This window comes from Triturus cristatus, chromosome 5_2 (genome assembly GCF_964204655.1).
Source record: "Triturus cristatus chromosome 5_2, aTriCri1.1, whole genome shotgun sequence".
NCBI lineage: Eukaryota > Metazoa > Chordata > Amphibia > Caudata > Salamandridae > Triturus > Triturus cristatus.
The window spans coordinates 737171747-737185797 of NC_140588.1; the positions used below are offsets into that span (position 1 = coordinate 737171747).

The 14051-nt window shown below is 42.1% G+C and overlaps 1 long non-coding RNA gene across 2 annotated transcripts in view; it reads right to left on the minus strand.

Annotated features, from left to right (window-relative positions):
• Positions 1 to 660: 660 nt before the first annotated feature.
• Positions 661 to 14051, minus strand: part of LOC146829202 (uncharacterized) — a 46071-nt gene continuing 32680 nt past the window's right edge. The window contains exon 3 of one of the 2 annotated variants that reach the window (XR_014961934.1): positions 661 to 4094. This is a non-coding gene — a long non-coding RNA (uncharacterized LOC146829202). Of the gene's footprint in view, positions 4095 to 6969; positions 8955 to 14051 lie in introns of those variants that run through there. The other variant, XR_014961933.1, reaches the window with a different exon arrangement.

Consider the following 14051-nt stretch of genomic DNA (forward strand, 5'->3'; position numbering starts at 1 on the left):
TGAGAGAATCTAAATGGATGATACGCATGGACACTGTAGCTAATGGACTGAACGAATTCGATGGTAGCAACGCACAATTAGCGGTCCTTCGAACCTAACCTTTATGCAATTCTTCTGGACAGGATACACTCCCCCTTTCTTGTTCCTTGATCCAACCTTTTGCAACTTCACTTTTGGAATCACGGATATACACCAATGTGCACTGATTTTCAGTGTCAAGCTTTGCCACATTTTAATGGTCTGCACATATATGTCCTGTTTTCATGCTATGATGTACAATTATGCTTTCTCCTAACATAAGTGTGGAATGGTTTTATATAATTGTAGAATTTTGTTCCTATTGTGGACCCATTTAATCTGACCATTTGCAACGACAGCAACCTACGTATTTCCACTCATGTAACATCAGAATACTTTTTTCCAATGAATTGTTTCAATATGTTTTGCGTCAAAATGTAATTATCGAAAGATATTTTGTAGCATTTGATTACTCGTCTTTAATGTTTTCCTTATGTATACGCTGGACAATGTAGCACTTTAATTCGTCTTCCTAATCAAGTGACCTAAAATGTTTAGCGTCAAAATGTGACCACCCAATGACAATTTGTAATTTTTGATTATCTGTCTTTAATGTTTTTTATGTCTATACGCTGGGCTCAACATGTGGTAATTCATACATACAATGTCTAATAGAAACACTGGTTAGCGTCACAGTGTGAACATCCAAGGATTTCCGCAATATATACTTGGCCAATGCCTTCCCCCATTTGACATTTCATTAATCAACATGTAGAGGCACTCCTAATTAACAGGTATCGTTGATTCCGTACTGAATCTTTTCCGTTAACAACATAACCATAGTCTTTCCTCTATCACTTCACCCAACCGGCATCTAGCGCCAGCACGGTAACGGAGATCACGTGCTGACCTCGCGTCTCCCGGCATAAATATACGGGTGTTTGGCACGTTTCTCTCTCCACTTGAGAAGAGGGAGTAGAGATCCAGGGTAAGCGCATCCTTGAAGCTTTACATGCTATGCACGCTGGACCTCTAAGTAACTATGTGCATGAGACTATTGTCCGTAACCCCTCCAATTGTTCCGTCTTGTCCCATAGCAAGTGCCCCTCCATTGCACTTAGACTGCGTTTCCTTACAGGTTCCAAGGTGTCTTTTGGCACACATCCAAGATTCAGTTTTCCTTAGCCTAACGCATTTGAGCACTACTTTAGATCTTACCTGATTTACATATGCGTTTTTTAAACCTCATCTTCGCAGGGTCCTCTTTACCGATTCCATATTCTCCTCTCTCATTTTCTAGATTCATTCCCCGACGGTGAACTAGCGGTGATTTTACCCCGAGCAGTTAACCTGTCTTAAGTAACATTGATTACGGCTCCGTTAGTGCTGATTTTTGAGAGCTCTAGGACCTAACTTGACAGAGAAGTTCTCTCTGCGGTAGAGTAAGTTACTCGCTTACTTTTGGAGCGACCTTATTTAAAACTTTTTTCCGTTCTGTCCAATAATTTACTCCATTTCATTTTAAGGTGGCCATCACTCTCTCCGCCCTTGCCGTTACCACTGAGGAGGCTGGAACACCCCTCTCCCTTTGACGAACCTGTGGCGTCTAAGAGTCCTGTCCTGTGACAGACATGGTAACTTCCTTAGACAATCATAATTTATTTATTTCCCCCCCCCGTGAATAGAGACTGATTAGCCTTATACTCGTTCTATTTTGTTTTCTTCAGGTGCCCACTCCCTTTCCACACGCACCCCAGTCCTGATGAAGACCCCACCCCGTAAGGTCATATTGAGCACCTACAACAAACAAGGGGTCGAAACGTCGACTTAACAACATTGCCAATATTATCACCAGTACATGATGCACTGTGATCTTTTGTATATATGGCATTTTTCGGAACTGTTGATATTGTAATTTATGATTTGATCTGTATATAATACGCGGCAGTGATTTAATTATGCCGACCAATTTGATTGTGTTCTAGTGGATTTATCATTGTTTTCACTTCCTTTCAAATCTCACACCCAATCACTAACCCCCTCACCCCTCCTTTTCTGGGCACTTTTATTACTTAAAAATTGTTGCCTAAACTATGGAACTCAGTAAAATGTTTACGCTAGTTCAATGTGATTAAATGACATTTGAACTTCTTTCAGTTATTTGGTCAATTGTTTTTCAATGCTTTATTTTGAATGATTTGTATGCTGGGACCATTTCCTCCATAGTGATCGTTCCGGGTCAGCTCGGTGGTGTCGGAGAATTTGACTCTGTTGAAGGTGGATAAAATGGGGTGCTGAGTGTGTCCTGCTCTGTGCGTAGAGGTGGAGACCAGTTGTGATAGGCCGGTGATGCTCATGTTCTTGAGAAGCATAATGTAGTTGGTGTCATCAAGATCTTCTATGTTGAGTTCAGGTCCCCGAGGAGGATGTACTGGTTGGAAGAGTGGAATGGATGGCCAGGTGAGTGATGAAGTTTGGGATGGAGCTACAGAAGCTGGGGTGGGGGCTGGGAGGTCTGTAGATGAGGGTACCTCTAATGGTGGTAATGGCGTCAAGCTTGATCTGGAAGTTGGGGTGTTCCATGATAGGTTTAGTGTTGTCATCGGAGGTGGTGCAGTTGAGGGAGTCCTTGAGGATAATAGTGATGCCCCCTGTGTCTGTCGGGGAGGGGTCGCAGTGGATCAGCGTGTATCTTGGAGGTGTCACCGGGGCGGTGTCGGGTGCCTATGCGGGGGTGAGCCAGGTTTCGGTTAGGTACATCACATTGGGGTTGAGAGTGGTTATGGTGTCCCAGATGTCCATCGTGTGCTTGCAGAGGGATCTCAGGATAAGGAGGGTGCAGTGGTTCTGGGGCTTGACGCTGGGTGTTTGATAGGTGGTGCTCATGGGGGTGCTCAGCTCACACCACAGGAGAAGCGACAGTGGTGGCAGGTGAAGGGCCCTTCAATGGTACATGGAGAGGCCGCATTGCAGTTGGTGTCAGGGGTCTTGAGTTTGAGGTTTAGGATCTGGTCGGAGGAGTACAGGGGACAGGCTGTAGATCCAGGGGTCCTGGTTCTGGGCAGGGTCTAGGTGTGGACAGGCGCAAATGTGCTTGCCTTTGGAGTGCCTCTGGCACACCAGCGGTGCACCTGTGCTGCAGTCTGCATTAAGTAGCCCTCAGTCCGGGCGGCTGGAGGGCAGGGCGGGAAGCGGTGAACTGGTGAGAACCAGTGAAGAATAGGGGAGGAAAAAGGTGGCCAGAGGCAAGGGGAGCAGACGTGCTCAGAAAAAGAAAAACCCAGGAATAAACAGAATACTGAATTAACACAACAAATGCCCAACCCACAATAGGCAGAATAATTAACCCACCCAAGAAATTACGTCAGTACAGGCAATCAGAAGGTAGTCAGGCCAGCGGGAGCTCGAACCGGTGCGCTGTGTGACTGGATGACCAGGAGCAGTTCCTCTCAGATGCAGCAGCGGGGAAGTGTTGACCAGGAGCTAAGGAAGATTTTGGGCTAATCACTGGGGCTGCGCTGCTGCCTCCATTAAGTAGTCCATCACTCCGGGCAGTGGGAAGGCAGGACAGGAAGCAGTGAGAACTGGCAGGGGACAGGTGAGGGAAAGAGCAGGCAGCAGTGAGGTGAACAGGCGTGCCTAGAAAAAAATACTTATGAATAAACAAAGAAGGGAATAGTACAGCACTCACTGATATAACATAGCCAATGACCGAAATACAGATAATAACCCACCCACAATAGGCTCAAGAATTAACCCACAACAAATTGTGCAGTGCAGGCAATCAGAAGGGACTCAGGGCTTTGGGAGCTCGAACAGGTGCACTGAGCAGCTGGAGAACCTTGAGCAGTTCCTCTCTGCTGCAGCAGTGGGGGGAGTTGCGACTAGGAGCTTAGGAAGATCAGCTGAGCTGCTTGATAGTAACATAAAAGATTTGGGATGTCAAAGTCACCCTTGGAAGGGGGGCTGTAGCTCATCTCCTTCCTCATACATGAACAACCGTCAGCCCACACAGAGCAATTTATCTTGTGCTCTAAGAGTTGGAGGGTCCCAGCAGGTGGTTCCATGGGCAGGGCCTGAAAGAGAAATAATATTTTGGGTAAAATAGACAATTTCAAGGCGACCACTCTTCCTAGACAAAAAAGATGAAAGGTTGCTTTCTGTTTAGGTCCCAATTATTTTATTGAGAGAGAATCCTATAATTAAGCGAAGTAGTCATCTGGGCCGTGGACATCAAATGTACTCCCAGATATGGTATAGTTACATGTGAGGGCTCTTTGTGTCTCTGGCATGAAGGAGAGATTAAGGGCCTGTGATTTATGTACATTCACCTGAAAGCCCTCCACCTATCAGAATACCTTCAGTTTGGAAAAAAAAGGGTGAGAGGGTGGTTCCTCCAAGGCCACTAAGATGTCACCCGCATTCAGGCTGATAGTATGTTCCTCACAGCCAAAGAGAATCCCCTTCATATCAGGATGATCACAGATTCTTTTGACTAGGGGCTCCATTGGGCACCCCTGGTGTGTGCCTCTGCAGATAGAAAATAGAGTGCAGGACTGTCTGTTCACTCAGATAGTTGCAACTGGATGGTCATAATTGCTAAGGATCCAGGAACAAAAACAGCCACCTAGGCCAAAATGTCTAAGAATGGCTTCTAGGTATGGCCAATGGACCCGATCAAACTCTTTGTTGGCATCCACTGCCAAAAGCATTCGATCCCGGGCCAAGCGGTGAGCCTTAGCAATGAGGTATAAGATCCATTTCGTGTTTTCACTGCATTGACAGTGGGACACAAAACCCACCTGGTCGGGAGCAATGAGGCCCAGTAGAAGTGGGCCCAAGTGTGCTGCTAGAATGCCGGTAAAGAGCTTAAGGTCAACCCTAAGAAGCGATATCGGCCTATAGGACGCACATCACCGTTTGTCCTTATTGGGCTTTGGGATGACAACAATGGACGCAGTAAGCATTGAAGGTGGAATAGAGGCTGGGTCTTTAATGGCATTAAACAGTCTGGTGAGAAAAGGTGCTAGGGTCATGCAGAACATTTTATAGAAAAGCGTAGGGAAGCCGTCAGGGCTTGGAGATATTAGAGGTTTCTGCTTAGCGATAATCTAAATAACCTTTTCAACCCCGATAAGGTGGTCCAGATAAGATGCCTGTTCTGGAGCTAACCACGGTGTGTGGGCGCCTTGAAGATATTCCTTGAGCTTGTCTGTGGGTAGGTCTTGCCTAGTGTATAACTCCTTATAGAACTCTCGGAAGGTAGCAGCGATTAGGGGATCATCAGTTTGATCCTGACCTTTTGTGCCTTGAATAACCTGAACTCCAGCATCCTGTCTATGCACCTGTAATCTATTAGTCCGAAGGCACCCACATTTATATTTGCCGAGGGAGAGTTGATAGTCTGCAGAGTCAGGATGTACGCACCAAAGGTCACTGAGTGGGCTAATCTTCCAACCCTAATTTCAGCTTTTTTAGGGCCTATTTTCCCTTGAAAGCAGCTGGATACCAGGATGACTACTCATGCAGTTTTTTAGGGTTGGAGGAAAAGAATTGGTGTACAAAGGCTCTAGAGAGCAGTCTATGACAATCACCTGGAAGTAGATGAGTTTCTTGCAGAAGGCATTTGTGGGCATCTGACAGGAGACAGGAGAGAATGGCCCTGCATTTGATGGGATTATTAAGGCCCTTTACATTAGGTGTAAGAATCCGCAGCTTATGGTGAATAGGGATGGGTCAAAATAAGGCCGCCACTGGAGAGGCAATGAGCCTGGAGACACATCTCACCTCATAGAGTATAAAGGGAATTACATGGGATATGACATGGCACTGGAATGAGAATGCTATTGGTAGGTTCCCCCCAAAAAAACTAACATAACTAGGTAACAATATAAACAACCATCAAAACATTGTTTGATAAAGTTAGTGTCCAGAGTCTCAGACCCAACTGCAGAAGTAGATGGAAGAGTGTGTAATGGCCTGAGAGCCCTGCAACCCTGTCCAGCACCCACCTAAAATAAAGAAATGTAGAGACACAGCCAGGATCATGACATGGGAACACCAGCAGATTCTCCTGTTAATAACTCCAGAGCCACCTGCCATTCTTAAGCTATTGTCTCTGGGTCAGAACGAAGCTACGTGGTTCATGTTCTGGTACTTCTCTTACTAGGGTCCCTGGGTCCCCCCTTTTCTCGTCGGTTGATCTGGGATTGTTCTGGGGGAGGGACATCTTCAATGCACAGGCGCTGACAGCCCTCCTCCAGTAATCAGAGCTGGTGTAGTTTACTGTTCAGGCAGAATACAAGCTTTAAGGAGTATGATATACCTTGCAGATAGGAGGTGATAAGGCAAAAGGCTCTGCACTTCTCGAGGGTTGAAGCAGTGAGATCTTGATAAAGTGTTGGCTGGAATCCCTGGTAGTATATTAAGTGTCTGTCCCGGGCTGCTCTAAGAATGCGGTCCTTTAATGGAAAGTCATGGACACACGTCAAGATGTTAACTGGAGGTGCAGAGTCGGGTCTATTGAGGCCAACCCTCTGTGTTCTGTCAAGTTTAATGTCAATCTCAGTTGAAGCCTCCGGGATCAATAAAAATTAGTCCTGTAACAAATAGCATGATATCTGACCCATCAGCTCCAATGGGAACTCCTTTGATGCAAATGTTATTGTGACATGGATACAAATACAAAGACCAGAGGTGCACCACATATAAACAAAAAACATATAAGCACATGAATATTTTGTAACTAATAACAGTAATTCTTGAACAGCCCAGTGGTGTTCTTCATTTATTAGTGCTTCATATAAATGTTCATAAAACCAGCCAACGTGTTTCGTCCAATAGACAATTGACATCTTCAGGGCTGAAAATCACTAGTATCAAATGATTCCAGTTCTGTAATTAGTTAAAATGGACAGTGTTTTCTACACGTAAGCCATTTCTGATGCTGCATCTGTGTGTAAAATATTATTGGATGCGGACTACACAAGCAAGGTTTTCAGGAATCCGTCCATGTATAGATCTCAAAATATCAAAATTCTATATCCATTTCAATAAGGGGAATATCCACCCTATATCTGGTACCGGCATCCCTGAAGATTCTCTGGATGAGTTCCTACTCCAGCGCTCAAGCCAGAAGTGTTTCTGGAGTCCAGATTCACCGCTCTACCCAACTAAGTAACCTGAATACCAGAAGAGTTCTTGATCCAGGACTCAAACTAGAAGGGATTATTGATTCCTGATCAAGGGCTCTATTTTAGGGAGTAACCTCCCGGATTCCGAACGTGCTAAAAAAATCCAATTGTTTTTGCCTTGCTGCAGACTCTAACCAACTTCAGTAAGTGTAGCTAAGAGGATATAATTGGAAAGTTTGTTTTATTATGATTGACAGGAGACTGGAAAGGTTATTGCGACATCATTGATTTTCCAAATCTTTGGCATGCACTTGTAGGTCTAGGTGTTGATTTCGGAGTCAGAGAACCTCCTGCTGCATCTGTTTTATCACCTCATCACAACTTGCTTTGTGGTCCTCTAAAGACTAAACTCTCTCACCCTGGCTATCGGTGTACTGGCAGACCTCCTTAAGGTCATTGGAGAGATCTTGTTTGAAGGTCTGCAGGCCATCCCGGAGGGACACAAAGAGAGCTTCCAGGAACGGGCGAGTAACTGGAGCATCTGCTTAACCAGCATCCGGTGAGGAATCTAATCCCAGGGACGAGGAGGATCCTTCAGTTTGTGAGTCAGAGGGCTTAGTGAGCATATCTTTCAGTGTGTGGCCCTAGTCTTCGAGTCCGTGAGGGCACACTTTTCAGAGGTGAAAGAAGGGATCCACTGGACTGGAATCACAGGGGGCGTACCCTGAGGATGTAGTTCTGCTGGGGAAGAGTGAGTAGCAAGTAGAATGCACCATCTCATTGACTTGCTTGCTGTAAAGTTATGCAGGGTCACTTTAAAGCCCCCTGATGTTAGGTACCCCGTGGAGTTTAACAAACGTCACTCATGCTGAAAATTGGCATCAAGCTGGCATGTTCGGAGGAGAGTGTTGTATCACAGCTATGCACGAGAGAAAGAACCACCTGAGGCCATTCCAACAGGGAGACCCAAGTGGAAGATATTGCCAATCATGGGATTTGGTCCAGCAAGGTGCGGAGTGCTGGACATAAGACCCGTTTAACAGTTGAGGGCAAGTGCACAGCTGTGTGGTGGAGCACACAGGCTTGTAGCACTCCGGTCCATCACCAGTATCCCTTCAATGTTGAGCGGGGTGTGCCAGGTCAGGCTCAGTGAATATGACCACTTGGTAGAGCCAGGGGGGCATCAAGGAGGCAAGAGCCAAGTCCGAAGCAGCAACAGGTCTGGGAAAAGCAGTCGACCCTGCAACACTTCAACATTGATGGAGGGTTGCCCTTAATCACTTGCAAAGTCCATGAACCAGTATGGGGGCCCCTAAGGCTGCCTAGCCTAGCAGCTGCAAGAAGGCTCAATAGGGCCCGGCTGCAGTCCAATGACCAATATCAGGCCATGTTAGACCATCCTTAGCCTGGGGCCGGGCTGCAGCTGGGAGCCATCGAGGGCCCAGACCAGATGTAGAAGGATGCAAGCTCACTGCCACAGCTTCGGATTAAAAGTTTGAAAATTTAAGCAAGTGGGTCTGTTAACACGTACTTCACTCCTTGCAGGGAAGGGATACCTCTGGGCAAGGGAGACAGGGCTGAGGGCCAACTCACTGCGTTTTGGTCCCCGAGCTGGCTCCACAGCAAGAGTCAACCACTCATGCCTCCGCATCACTGAAGTCAAGCAGAGAAGGGGCTACTGACCTCAGCCCTTTCTGACATGAAAGTAAATCTGGGTGGTGAACTCCGCTCCGTGAATTCATCTTCTTTAAGCACTTCTTCCTTTGCCATATTTCTAGCCAACCACACACTCCAAATCATTCCCTGAAACGAAAAATGATTGGTAATTTTGATGATGAATCTAATTGATAATATTCATTTGACTCTTTTGGGAGATTAAAATACGTGCTTTGAGTATTGTAAAATTTCATTGAGGAAGCTGGCTGTAGAGACCTTTATACCCACAGAAGAAAATCGGATATGATTAACTTGCCCTTAACAGATCAGGTTTAATTACCTTCTAAGTTAAATTCCCTTCACCTCCAAAGTTGCTTAAACCCCGGTAAGATATACTAAATCTGACACGATCTTGCAACAATAGTTCTGTAGATACTATAGGACCAGTCTTAGCTCCTCAGAAAATTTGACAGGGTCCAATCTCACAGTGCTCCTTGATGACTCTAAGGATAATCTGTCAACGAACTTGAATGTTATTCCCCCACCGTGAAGATTAATATTTACTTATTAAAAGTGGTGGAAGAAATGGCAATCTCAAAATTATTTATCAGGTGGCATAAATACTATAACTGAAATGCAAACAAGCAGGCAAAGATAGATCGGAGTTTATACACTTTAATTAAATAAAGCAAAATCACTGTGTTATGCAGACGAAATGTTCACCTAATAGTCACATACCACTGCAACAATATCAGATCCTTCAGCTGAGTTCTGTGATCATTGTCTAACATCTTTCATTCAAAGATTGTCTCAGTAAGAGATTCTGAACTTCAATATCCAAAATCCTGTGGCAAACTTTATGGAGGTGGTTACCTGTGGCATTGGCTTGTTACCATAGTTTTACAAAAAAAAGTGTTAACATCATTATTTAAGTGTAGTCATTCCTCGGGATTTTAACAACTCTTCACCAGTTAAGATATTTCCAGTACTTTTTCCTTATAGTGGGAGACAATTTGCTGAGAGTTGTCAATGGCAAACATACTCTGGAGTGGTTTCTACCAAACTCAAAGTGGCTGTGATCAAACCCCTAATAAATAAATTGCTACTGGACACATTTATTTAGGATAATTATATGCCTATTTCACAACCTATGTATTCTTTAAAACGTCCAGTGCAGAATTAATGAACCAATCTCAAGAGTTTATTGAAACAAACAGTACACTATTTTGTCTGCAAGCTTAGTTTTGCCTATCAAATTTAACCAAAAGAGCAGTGGTGGCAAACTTGAACAATCTGAGAATGTAGAGCCATCGGTGTGCTGTCACTGCCCAAATCCTTCCGGTCTTGTTGGTAGTGTTTAACAAGTTGTCCATCAGTTTCTGCTTAGCAGATATCACTGAGTTACCATTAGTGACAAACCCAGGCTGACTAACAATATTTCTAGCTGAAGAATGAGCCCTTTCCCTTCACAAGTCATTAAGTATAACTCTTGTCCGTGCCGTTCCTTAGGGTTCAAATCCATTCCGTCTTTTTACCATTTATATTTCCACCTTGTCTTACTTAGTGCAGTAATTTGGATTGCTTTTTTTATATGTATGCAGATGACACCCAGGTCAACCTGAAGGCATGGAGAGAACTAGGTGCCAATGTACACCAATTTTAAATCATGTCTTCAGCCTTAGAACATGTGTATGTGTCATAATAGACTCATACTAAGTGGTAGCTGTAAGAAAGCTTGTTTGGGGGATGCCAGAGGGGATCACTGACATAATATCGATGACAACCTACCAGAATATCGTGGCAAGAATATTGATGTCCAGAATATCGACATCCTATCTACAACATGGTAAGTACAAAAATATCGAGAAAAAAAATATCGTTGTTTAAAATATCAAAGTTAAAAATATAGTTTTTAAAACTATTGATAAATACGGAAAAAAATACTATTAACTTAGAAATAAATTATTTTAATCTATTTATAAATGTGAAAGTTTATAAATATGAAATTTAATAAAAACATAAACATACATATTTACAATTTAATATATATATATTTACTTTAAAATAATTAATAAATAATATTTTTATTTAATTATAACATATTAGAAATATATCAAAAAATAAAATGAAACTTATAGACACAAACACCTGTAACATAAATATTATAAATAAAAAAAATTATATAATAATTTTAATATACAAAATATTAATTACATTTTAAATAATAATTTAGTACAAAAGTAGGGAAAGTGTTGGATAGCGAAGGGGTAAAAATTACTATTCCCACTCCAGTAAGTGCAACAGTAAAGAAAGTGTTGGATAGCGGGAAGGTAAAAATTACTATTGCCACTCTAGTGAGTGCAACAGTAGGGAAAGTGTTGGATAGCGGGTGGGTAAAAATGACTATTTCCACTCCAGCGAGTGCAACAGTAGGGAAAGTGTTGGATAGCGGGTAGGTAAAAATTACTATTCCTACTCCAATGAGTGCAACAATAGGGAAAGTGTTGGATAGCGGGGAGGTAAAAATGAATATTCCCACTCCAACGAGTGTAACAGTAGGGAAAGTGTTGGATAGCAGAGGGGTAAAAATTACTATTCCCACTCCAGTGATTGCAACAGTAGGGAAAGTGTTGAATAGCAGGGGGGGGGGTAAAAATTACTATTCCCACTCCAGCGATTGCAACAGTAGGGAAAGTGTTGGATAGCGGGGGGGGGGGGTGAAAAGTTACTATTCCCACTCCAGTGAGTGCAAAAGTAGAGAAAGTGTTGGATAGCAGAGGGGAATAATTTACTATTCCCACTTCAGCAAATGCAACAGTAGGGAAAGTGTTGGATAGCGGAGGGGGATAATTTAGTATTCCCACTCTAGCAAAATAATTAACATTAACTAACAAATAATTAATTATTTAAAATAATTTACCTCCCACCATATTCCCCTATAAACGACAACACCAATATTGTAAAACATGACAAAAGTAACATAATTAATTGGCAACTAATTAATTAACTAATAGCATTTAACAAGCAAATAAAAAATATCACTAGTAAATTAGTTCACATAATTAACACTATAAAATAACTTTAAATTAATATTATATAAAAAAATAATACAAATGTTATTAAAATTAAATTACTTCCCACCCTACTCCCCTATCAACGCACACACTCTTTAAAAAAAGACACAACACAATTATTAATTAATTAATAATTGTTAATAGCCAACTAATAAATAATTAATAATAAAGTAATAACCACATTTAACAATATAAAATATTAAAAACATAAATATTAATTAATGAAAAACATACATTAATTAATTATAATTACATTACTTCCCACGCCATTCCCCTATAAACCCACAACCCACTCCTACAAAATGAGACAATTAACATATTTAACAATTAATTAATAATTATTAATTAACCAATTAATAAACCCTTAATATTAAATTAATTACGACAATTAATAACGTATATTATTAAATACATAAATATTAATTTATAAAAGATATCAATTAATTATTAATAATTAAATGACTTCCCACCCTATTCCCCTATAAACTCACAACCCACTATGGAATAAAACTCAAAATGTAATTAAAAAAAGAATTAATAACTTCTAAAAATTATTAATAAAAGTATTATAATTAAATTACTTCGCATCCTATTCCCCTATAAACCCGCAAACAGCTACGGAACTAAAATGCAAAATTTAATAAAAACATGATTAATAACATTAAAATTCTTAATACATTTATTATAATTGAATTATTTCCCACCCTATTCCCCTATAAACCCACAACCCGCTACGGAACTAAAAAGCAAAATGTTGTTAACATTTTTTTTATTACTTATAAAAATTTAACACATATATTAAAATACAAAAGCAATACTTACACAAAAATATAGAACACATACATTTAAATTAAATACTAACATACATAACACTAACTAAAAAAACAATATTTTTAACATCGATATTTAAAAAAACGATATTACTTACCTTCAACTCGATATTCTAGTTGACTATATTCTGACTGTCGATATTCTGGCATGACGATATTTCAACATCGATATTCTGGTAGGTCGATAATTTAAACTCGATATTTTGTCTGTTTACCGCCAGAAGAACCAGATCTTACTGGACCCCAATTGTATTTATTTGGGGTGTTTACCTCTGGTCGTTTGATGGCCCAGAACTCTGGAACGTTCAAATAGGTGCCAAGAACGGATGAGGCCAAGGTATCCCACTCGGGTAGCTTCTTGGAATTGTGGCTAATCAGGTTCCTCCCGGAGGACCAGCTGTTCAACTTGAAAGAGCTCATTGGGCCTGTTTCACGACCACTCTCTGGGGCCCTGCCATGTGCTAATTTTGCACGTGTTCCTAACTACCAGGACAGAGACTTGATTCTGGGAACTGCATGGGCCCTGCGAGAGACATGTGCAACGTTAAAACTCCTAATTTTCCTGGGCTATACTAGAATAATCCAGACCCAGAGAAAGTTTTTTGAATCAGGCATGCAGAAGTTACATGCCATGGACATTAAATACATGCTTCTGGTTCCAGCTGAGTGGGAAATGATCTTTCAGGGCCAAACTTTGTTCTTCAACGACCCCGACAGGGTGTGGAAATGGCTCGAGGAGTGCCCTCCTATATGCCGACTATGGCAATCACAAACGACCACGGAGTAGACAGAGAGTCTAGTGCCTAGGTGTGCTGGTAGACCCAGCTAGAGGAGACACGGGTGCTTCAGTGGGGGGCTCGACGAAGAAAACCTGGGCGCAACATAGAAGCTCCTTTTCTGTCATGGGCCCAAAACCTAGGAGAATCGGAGGGTGAGGGAGATGGCTCACAGTAAGAACCGAACAGTGGATTATCCACACCCGAACTCTCCAGAGACCAGTCTGATGAACAGTCACAGACACAATAGACACTTATGATGTTTAACCTGTTCCTTTCTCTCTTTCTCTACTATTGAGAACTTATTTTTGGGCAAATGATGATTCTAGATGGGAAGTGCAGAAAGGGAGGAGTTGGGGGTAGTTAGTATTCTGGTGGTTTACTTCCGTTATGTTTCTTTTTCTTCTGTACACAAGGCACAAATCACCTCTCATTATTAGAGATCAACAACTCACATCCCCTAAAGTGATGCAACCTCTCTGATGGGCCCACAACTTAAGGTTTTAACCTGGATTGTTAATGGTCTGCTGGACAAGATCAAGAGGTGTACAGTCCTCAGATACA